Source organism: Aulostomus chinensis, chromosome 11, assembly GCF_037954235.1.
Source record: "Aulostomus chinensis isolate RoL2024-O1b breed Wild chromosome 11, RoL_Achi_v1.0, whole genome shotgun sequence".
Lineage (NCBI taxonomy): Eukaryota > Metazoa > Chordata > Actinopteri > Syngnathiformes > Aulostomidae > Aulostomus > Aulostomus chinensis.
Genome location: NC_141330.1, coordinates 17,988,383 through 17,997,500, shown reverse-complemented (window position 1 = coordinate 17,997,500; position 9,118 = coordinate 17,988,383).

The following is a 9,118-nucleotide window of genomic DNA, read 5'->3' as shown; positions in this document are numbered from 1 at the left end:
GCTTTCACAGTTAGGATGAAAACCTGCTGTTTGACTTGTTTTCTTCCCTCCGAAATACAATAAAATATTCCTATGAAATAAACATTCATAAAACTGTACTGTATTCATATTTAGCTCCACACCAAATGGCATGAGATCATTTCCTGCATTTACTGTACTCTTTTTCCCTTCTTTATAATTTCACTAATCCCCCCCCCCAAAAAATGTGGATGCGCTTGAAAGAGCCCCACTTCATCCAATATTTGAAAGTGACATTTGTAATTCTGGCAAAATACATGAGTGGAACATACACTGTCTGCAAACTAAAGGAAAGTATGTTTGCCCTTGTATACCCCAAAACTTTAGAATTAATATTTTCTTTTTGCGTGGAAAAATATCAGAGCCACCTGTGGTTAAATTGCTGTTCCAATAAGAATGTAAAACGTTAACAGATAACATGACCTTATTCAACAGAGGCAAATACAGAGCAAAGACAAAGGCGTTTACATGATATTAAATGTCATGTTGCTGCTGGAAAAAGTTACAGAATGTTTATTTTAGAATGAGGAGAGGTTGTCCATCTGAGTCACTGAGAGAACTTAACAACTGGACCTTGTTCAGAATCTGCTATTTGATCCATCCTTGATCCCACCCAGCGACAGGAACCACTGTACATTACAGGTTAAATGTGTCATGGATTATGGGTTAAGGTTTTTACCCCGGAAGAAAGTCCTTTCATGCCACAAACGGCTGGGCAGTGAAAGAAGGAACGGCTCTCTCATGGCTTTTGTTGATGAGTTATGGCTGTGTAGTCATTTTCCTTTATTAGATGTATTGCAACGGTGCATTTATGCAGCGTGTCCCTGGATTTAAATCAAAGTCTGCAGGCTTGGGAACAAACTAACTCCTCTTTCACAGTCTCATTTTCTCAATTTCACCCTCACTCGTCGTCCCCTCCTCCCCACGCTAACGAGATGTGCCGATCACAGGACACCCTGCTGGCTGCAGGGAGCATTGCCTGTGTGGGACAGATGAGGAGCAGGCTTTTGCCGATCAGCCCGGCTGGAAGTCAGGAATGCCCTCCTTCTCCACCTCCTCGTCCTCTGCCACCACCTCCTCCTCCTCCTTCCTGTCCTAATGGCTCATACCAAACACACCAGGACATCTGTGACCGCACCGTCCTCAGACCATGAGAAGACAGCCACCAGCTTCCCCAGAGGTGGAAGATTATGGGTGCAAATGTTTTGCATCTGTGGGCTTTCTATCTGTTGCATGCCAGTGTGTTATTTCTACATCAGCTAATGTGATGGGATGTGGTCACAAATTCTCACAGGCTAAGGTTTCATACTGGGATCACTGGTGTTTTTGCATTGCATGGAAAAAAACAAGATAGCAATAATGTTTATTCATATTTCATATCAACTTTGGAGAATTATATCCTGCAGGAAGGTACTCTTGCCATTGACATCATTGAAGAGAGAACGTCAAACCTGAATGAGGAGATGTTTCACTGCTGCTCTGGTATTTTTATTATTTTACTTTATGACAGCATGATTTTTTTTTCCTCCTTTCCGTTTTGTTTCTCTGCCTCAGTTTACATTCTCTTTACTGCCTCTTCTGTAGAGTTCAGCTGGAAGCGCTCTGTTTTCTCCACAGTTTTTATTACTCTCTAACAGAGTGTTGAGACACAAAACACTTAAGCGGGCTGGAGAGGACGGCGCGACAAGACTGACAAACAGGGGCACAAAGTCATGGAGGAATGAAGAGGACAGAGATAGATCCAGACAGGAAGAGGGAGAATGTGTGCGGCCAACATATTTCAGTGCATGACCAAGCATTTCTTTTACCAAATTTCACAGGAAGTGTGTATTTGCTGCTAAATGTACCTGCTGTGCCCAGGTCTGACCTCGGATTTGATGGTGATGAGCTACATCACACATGTTTAATAGTTAACAGAACCTCCGCAGCATCTGCTAAATGTCTGTCTGAGGGTGGATGTGCAGTTTTGGGATCAGTTAGTGCAGACGCAACAGTGTTTGCTGGACTATAACTTTGCCCCAGATTCATCAGATTTAATGCAGTAAAACTCCAATCCTGGAAGTCTGGAAAGATCTTAATTCAGAGTTGCATTTCAAACCACGCTGACGTAGAAAATAATTAGTTAATTTGCACAAGCATCTGGATTCGGTGGCAAAGCAGTCAGAGCAGTGCAGCCCTCTGCCAAATCCCCTCCACCCACCTCCCTCTCCTCTAACCCTGTCTGTTTATCATAGGATCTCCAACACACAATCAAACATGAAAGGATGAGTACTCGCAAGAGCCCTTTTAGATTTGTGGAAATGTGACATCTCTGGAAACGTTTAGCCTGTCATAGCTGCTGCTGCTTTTCAAAGAGCGCCGAGAGGAATAGATTAATGTTGCTTCTGTATCAAACCTACTTCCTGTCTGTGCTCCTCTTCTACTGAACATGCTGGCTCCTTATATCTGCTGTAGCCAAACACAAACATTACTGACTGTAGTAATAAGTCAGCAAATCACTTAAAGATGTTGTGCTGCTGATTTCAAGCTGATAAAGCTTTTATGCTTCACTTTTATATGATGAAATTTGCTCCTGTCCTATTATGTAAGAGATTTGAACGGATCTATATGTCTTTGACTAATTGGAAAAGCATGTGAACATATAGAGTCACAATAACAAGAGCTGCAATCCGTATTATACCCTGCATCAGTCCTCATCATAATTACAATCTGTACTTTTGACATGTGCTTTCCATTAATAACTATTTATTTATTCATGTTAGGAAGCTTGGGAGGTAATATTCAAATGATAATAATTTCTTTTTTTTTAAGTAAAATTCCAGTCAAAATAGACAGACTTTTAAGATGTGTGTCACAGAATATACATGTGGTGTGAAATTGGATGTTTGTATTTATATGTCAGAAATTTCTTTTGGACAAAAAAAATATATGCTCATATCCAAGATCTTAATTACTCTACTGATCACATACAAATACACTAAAATGAGACGGACTGGAGTAAAAGGATTTCCTGCTGAGATCCGAGGCAGAGTCTGCATAATATGTGTACAGTTGTTTCAAGCAAACAAATCGAGACTCCGCAAGAGGTCCCGCTTTTGCAACGTGTCTAAACACATGTCTAGCCACTAATAAGAATTCAAAAATGCTGAGCACAGCTTATGCCAAGTAAATGGATTCTTTTGAGTGGCGCTTCAGATTCTCGTGTAATCAAACCCTGGTGGCGAAATCTGACATTCCTGCGCTGGAAGAAAAATTTGCGAGCTAAGCACAAACTAAATAATTCCAAATATTCAGCCACTACTCAGACAGTCAAGAGCTCAGCCGCTGAAATAGTCAGAGTAAACTTTTATGTATTTGTCAGCGAGGCTGAGGCACTGACCTCGATCACTCGACAAAACAAAGATCAGGTTTAAATGATGCATTTGATTATTAAAAGAAAGCGTAACTATAAGATGAACGCCTACAGGGTACATCTTCTGTATGACTCAAAACACAACAAAGAGAGAGTAAAGAGATTAAAAGATCAAAGCAAATAAAGAAAAGACGTGTAAATTCACACACACTAAAGCGAGTATTTGATGTGTTTACAGCAAGATTAGACCAGCGGATGAATAATATTTTATAGACAGGAGGGTCTCAGGAGGTTCAGATGCAGTCACCAGATGGTTTCTAGAAATGGAATAAATTCTCCAAATTTTTAGAAAATAGCAATTGTTTGCTATAATTGTTCATTTGATTTCATTTATTTTTTTAAAAGGGTGTTCTGTTTGAACACAGGTAAAGAAATAGAGGCACAAGTCTGTGGCACCTTTATTTTGGGGGCTACATAGACGGTCCGTGCAGTCAACCATCAAAGTCCTTTCAGTGCCAAAAACCTTCCTGATTCTATCACTTAAGCCACTCCATCACGGTTTGCATCCAGCCCTGATCCATACTGTACATCACGATAAGTGAATCCAATTTAAAGAGAACAGTCAACATCACAATAACAAAGATGAAGATCTTGAAATATTTCTCCTCTAATAAAACACAGCTGGTTAAAATCAGACCAACAACACAAAGCAGAGACACTGAAAAAAAAAAAAACCCTCCAAAACTTCCAAAAGTTCTAACAAAATAGTACCACAAAGACAGAACTGACATCGCTTCAGATTTGACCGCTTACAATTTTCTTTATCCAGGAGATCAAGGCCAATACAACACACATTTATTACGAAACTACGCCGCACATTTGTTTTAATTTAGAAGAAACTGAACACAGAATGTGCAAGCGCCGACAAACTTTATCAGCGATAAATCTGTCTTCAAATCTTCAGATGGTTTACCAGCTGACAACTGTGAGAAATATTCTCTAAATCAATTTGAATTAAATAACTGTCTGAAGCGCCGCAGAGCCACACAGATTTCCCCTCACTGAGCCATATCAAAAAATCACATATAAGTCAACAAAGATGTATACAACAACAAAGGTATAGTTGTTAATTTTATAGCGAGATGTTCAGGGGTCAGAGGAAACACAGTTAAAGTGAGCATCAGCCAGCAGGAGGTGAAAGGCTTTTATAGCTCATATAGACAGACTGTAGTTGAGTAAAGGAAGAGAGACAGGAATGGGAGGCAGAGAGGGTCAGACAGAGCAAAAGGAATGCTGTTTACTTATTGCACTCATCCATAAGAGGGTTCCATCTCAACAGCCAGTCAGCCAGACGTTGCCGTGAGTTGAGCACAACATCCAGCCAGCCCCCCCACCCCCCCCTCCCCACCTTCTACCCCAAACACCCGACCCTTAACCACCACTTTACCAACACAAAAAGATGCAGCATGGCACTTTCCTTTTCACCCTAGCGAGCAACCCCCCCACCACCAGCAGCCACCCAACACACATGCACATACACAGGAACACACACACACACACACACACACACACACACACACACACACACTGGCCTCCCCCTTTTCCCACCTTTGTATCAGTTGAAAGGCATATGGTTACTGCCATCCGATTCCCCCCCAGCTGAAAGTGCCTTTCACTTTACCGCAGTTCACAAAGAGGTCAGACTACGGCAAACAGAAATATTGTGTGAGAGCTCACTTTTTTTGCCTGAGCTAAGAGATGTGAGAGACACAAGAATAGCAGGGGGAGAGAAAGAGAGAGTCCCTGATAAAGTTACATCTGGTCAAACAAACCTCACTCCATTCCTCATGCCAGAGGCAGAGAATTTATGTTGTAGAGAATAGAGAGTGGTATTTGAGAAAATTGACAGCAATGGTCAGCCAAACATCATTCATTCCACTCCATGTACGAGTTTTGGAGCCAGGTTTCTGATGGAGCTCAAACAGCTGCTAGAAATCTGCTGTTCAGAACCACGACAAGGGGGATTTTCAGTCAAACGGTGACACATTCAGGAATGAGAAGGCTCCGAGGTGACTGACAAAATCAATCAGCGACAGGCAGGTAGGGCTGATAGGAGCAAGGTGTCCGAAATATCCCAGTGACTGTGTGTAACACGATGAGGCGGTGTTTCAGACAAACCCCCGGGTCCTCTGGGCTATCTAGTCTCGCTCCAGCTTTCTTTGTGCAACTCTGGTAAATGATTAATAACAAGTGTTCCTCTGCTGACCTTGTTTGTTAAAAGACTTGTACCTGACAACTTTCCAACAGAAAGCTATTTCTGACACTCCTATTCTAGAACATCTCCCTGACAGTTAAACAAGTCATAAAATCAGTTGAAGTTTTTGAAGCTGTGAGATTTCTACCCCAGCGTCCCTATTGTTAATAATTGTAGCCATGAGTTGCAGGGTAAATTTTCTATATGCCGCCCTGTAATTGGACTGCTTATGCAGGCACCAATATTTTTCTTGGCATCGAAGCTACTGAACTAAAGATTTGATTTCCAAAAGGGAACTCTGGGGAACCACACCAAACAGCCTCTGGAAAGAAACCGCACAGCCAAAGTCTTCAGCACTTCAAACACTTCACTGCGAGCTAAAAGAGATTAATTCTGAAAAGCTAACTGGTGTTTACTTTGCCCTTTATGATGGTTACTTTTAGTAGGATAACATTTGGTGAGAAAGTGTCAGACTTTGTTTTACTCGAGGCCTGCTGCTTCTCCGCAAACCAGGGACTCTTCGAGGAGGTCTTCCCCCAACCACGTCCCTCCCCAACCCCCCTTTAGGGAACAGACTGACGACCAGCCTGGAAGTGTGCCTTTTTCCACGGGGCCATCAAACATTTATTCATCTCATAATGTGCTGCACACAACCTCACTCACAGCCGTGGGCACGCCGGGGTCTGGGAGTCAAGCTCACCATTATGACAGTCATAAGACAATGCATTAAGACCGTGCGTAAACACAGGCAAGCGTGCTTGTGTGTGTGTGTGTGTGTGTGTGTGTGTGTGTGTGTGTGTGTGTGTGTGTGTGTGTGTGTGTGTGTGTGTGTGTGTGTGTGTGTGTCAGGGAATGCAATGAGAGATTTCACCCCTGAATGGAGGACTGCCTTGCACCATAAATCTGTCCCTCATTGGGAAGACAAAATGAAAATGGCCCCGTCATAAAACATCTGTAATGGCTCCATCTACCACCAACACATAATGGGGCAATTACCAAGAAGGGGGCTGGGACCGCATGGAGCCCTTAGCTCTCTTTGCTACAACACACAGCGCTTTGGTGCATGTTTAAGTCTTATATACGTCTGAGTATATGCACATGTTTGTGCTCCTCTCAAGTTCAGAACCGCTACGTGAAGACAGATAAAGTGAATGATATTAAGGTCCTGAACCCTGGATGTTCAACTCTGCAAGAGAAGAAGCAACCACTCTGTCTGTTCTTTACGCTGACAGACGGCCACATCTAATCTGAGATTGCATTATTGATGCCTGATCTTTTGCGTGGCCCAGCCTGGGCCCTGCATCTTCCACACCTCGTAATCAAGCATAATTGAGGTTAACTGTACAGCCCAGCTGAAACGCTAGACAGGTAAGCCGCAGCCTCTCATGATTAATGTAGTGTGTTAGTGTTCTGGGCTCTGACCTTTTGAGATAGGCCAGGCACCATTTTTAAGTGAAAGCTCTGCCTCTGCTGAGTTGTGGAGTTGTCCATCAAGTCCTCCTGCACCCCTCCACCTTCTACCGTCCACCTTCCACCCCACTGCTATCACCCCCCACCCCATCTCTCCCAAGCTCAGATCCTTGTCTTGCTGCCTCATTGCCCCTGACCTATGTTTGTTTGTCTGCACGTCTCGTTTTACAATGCAGAACCAAGACCTCTTTTTAACTCCCAGGTCCCATTTTAAAGGAAGGACTAGGCTTAATTCAGAAGAGGGTGAATTCCTCTGCTTTTTCTCTTCAAGATATTAAATATATTCCTTTCTAATCTGGGGCTTCCCAATCTCTAAAAATTCCTTCCAGACCTGAGGGACCTTATTGGGTCTGCGAGTGTCCAGACTGTTGAATGCCATTGTTGGTCAACCACCCTCCCTCCTTTTCCACTTCGCGGATGTGAATTGGCAGCGAGGTCATGTCCTTGCCTTGCTCCCAAACATCAGTATTGTCACAGTTAACTGAGTAAATTTACTTTGGACTCCAACTCATTCAGAACCTCACACAAAAACACACAGAGACTCTTAAGAAAAGGAAAAAAAGATGGACTACAAGCATGCAAAGAGACCATCTTTCTTGCGTGGAGATTGGCTGGAGAATCTGAAGGTGTACTTGTTAATCAGGGATGACGAGGACAGGGTCACCAGCTGTAACATAGACCAGGGTTGGTAAATGGATGAGGAGAGGTGAAAGGGCACTCCCAGACATTCCTTTAGAAAATAAACAGAGCAGAAATGAGTTTCTCTACACAGGTATGCCAAGCAGATCTATCAAGCAGAATTTTTTTTGGGGGGGGGGGGGTTGTTGTTTTTTTAAAGTTTCTCAACATTGCATTTGTAGATTTCCCAGAAAGTAACAATTCTTAGCAGCTGCTGCCACATTAGAATTCATCCTCCAGTTTCAAAAGCCCAGTTAGGAGTGATTTTAATGCAATTAGCAGGTTATCTGTGGTGAAGCGGAGGTGTCTGCTGTCTTCCTGTTACCGTATGGCTTGACAGGAGGTAGGGAGGGAGGGTGGTTCTCAGTGTACCGGACCACAGAAGAAGAAGCAGCGGAGAAGATGGGCAGATGCCCTTTTAGAAGAAAAACCACCCCAGTCTTTTGTTACACAGTTGCTGCTGCCTGCCTTTATTAGCTGCTTAAACAGTAAAGAGTGATCACTCTTAAATGTTTTCAATTTGTTTGTGATGTTGAAAAAAAAAATCTCTGATTTTGCAAAAGGAGTTTAGGAAGATCAAACATGAACAAGTGATCTCTGGGGTTAAAGCACAAGCAAGTGTATTTAATGTTTGGGGTCACCCCTGCCTTTGTATCGGAGCCAGCGGTTCAATGAAAGGCAGCAGCAAGGGTCACTTCAGGCATCTGCTGCTCTCCTCAACCACTCATCTGTCCATCTGTGTACCCTTCTGTCCACTGATACACACTGATATGCAAATACATAAAGAAAGGCACTACCCTGAAATGCTGTTGGCTGTAGACCTGTAAAAGACCTGGGTTTTGGGGTTTTGGGGTTTTGTGTGTGTGTGTGTGTGTGTGTGTGTGTGTGTGTGTGTGTGTGTGTGTGTGTGTGTGTGTGTGTGTGTGTGTGTGTTTTAATTCTACATCTGTTTAGCTCGGGGAAGCACCACCTTGCATTGGTCTGCGCTCTTGGCCAGAGAAAGGTGTCAAACTTTATTATAGAGAGAACCACAGTGTCTGCAAGCCATAACAATGGGAACTAGAGGAAACCAGAGAAGGAGGGACCCCCTAGAGACAAGACGCAAAAAATAAAAACTGAGACATAGTCACCAAGAATTAAATATGCTTGATTTTATCTGTTTAAATGTGAGGCCTTGGCAGTAACCAAGCTTCTTCTTTCTGAACAAGCCCAAGATCTAAGTCCTCTCTATAAATGTTCTAATGCTCCTTAATGCCTGTTTAACAAATTTCTGCTTGCATAGAGGTCTTCGCTGTCTGGAAGATCAGGAAGATTTATGCCTTTCCTGTCACTGATGAGGACATCAC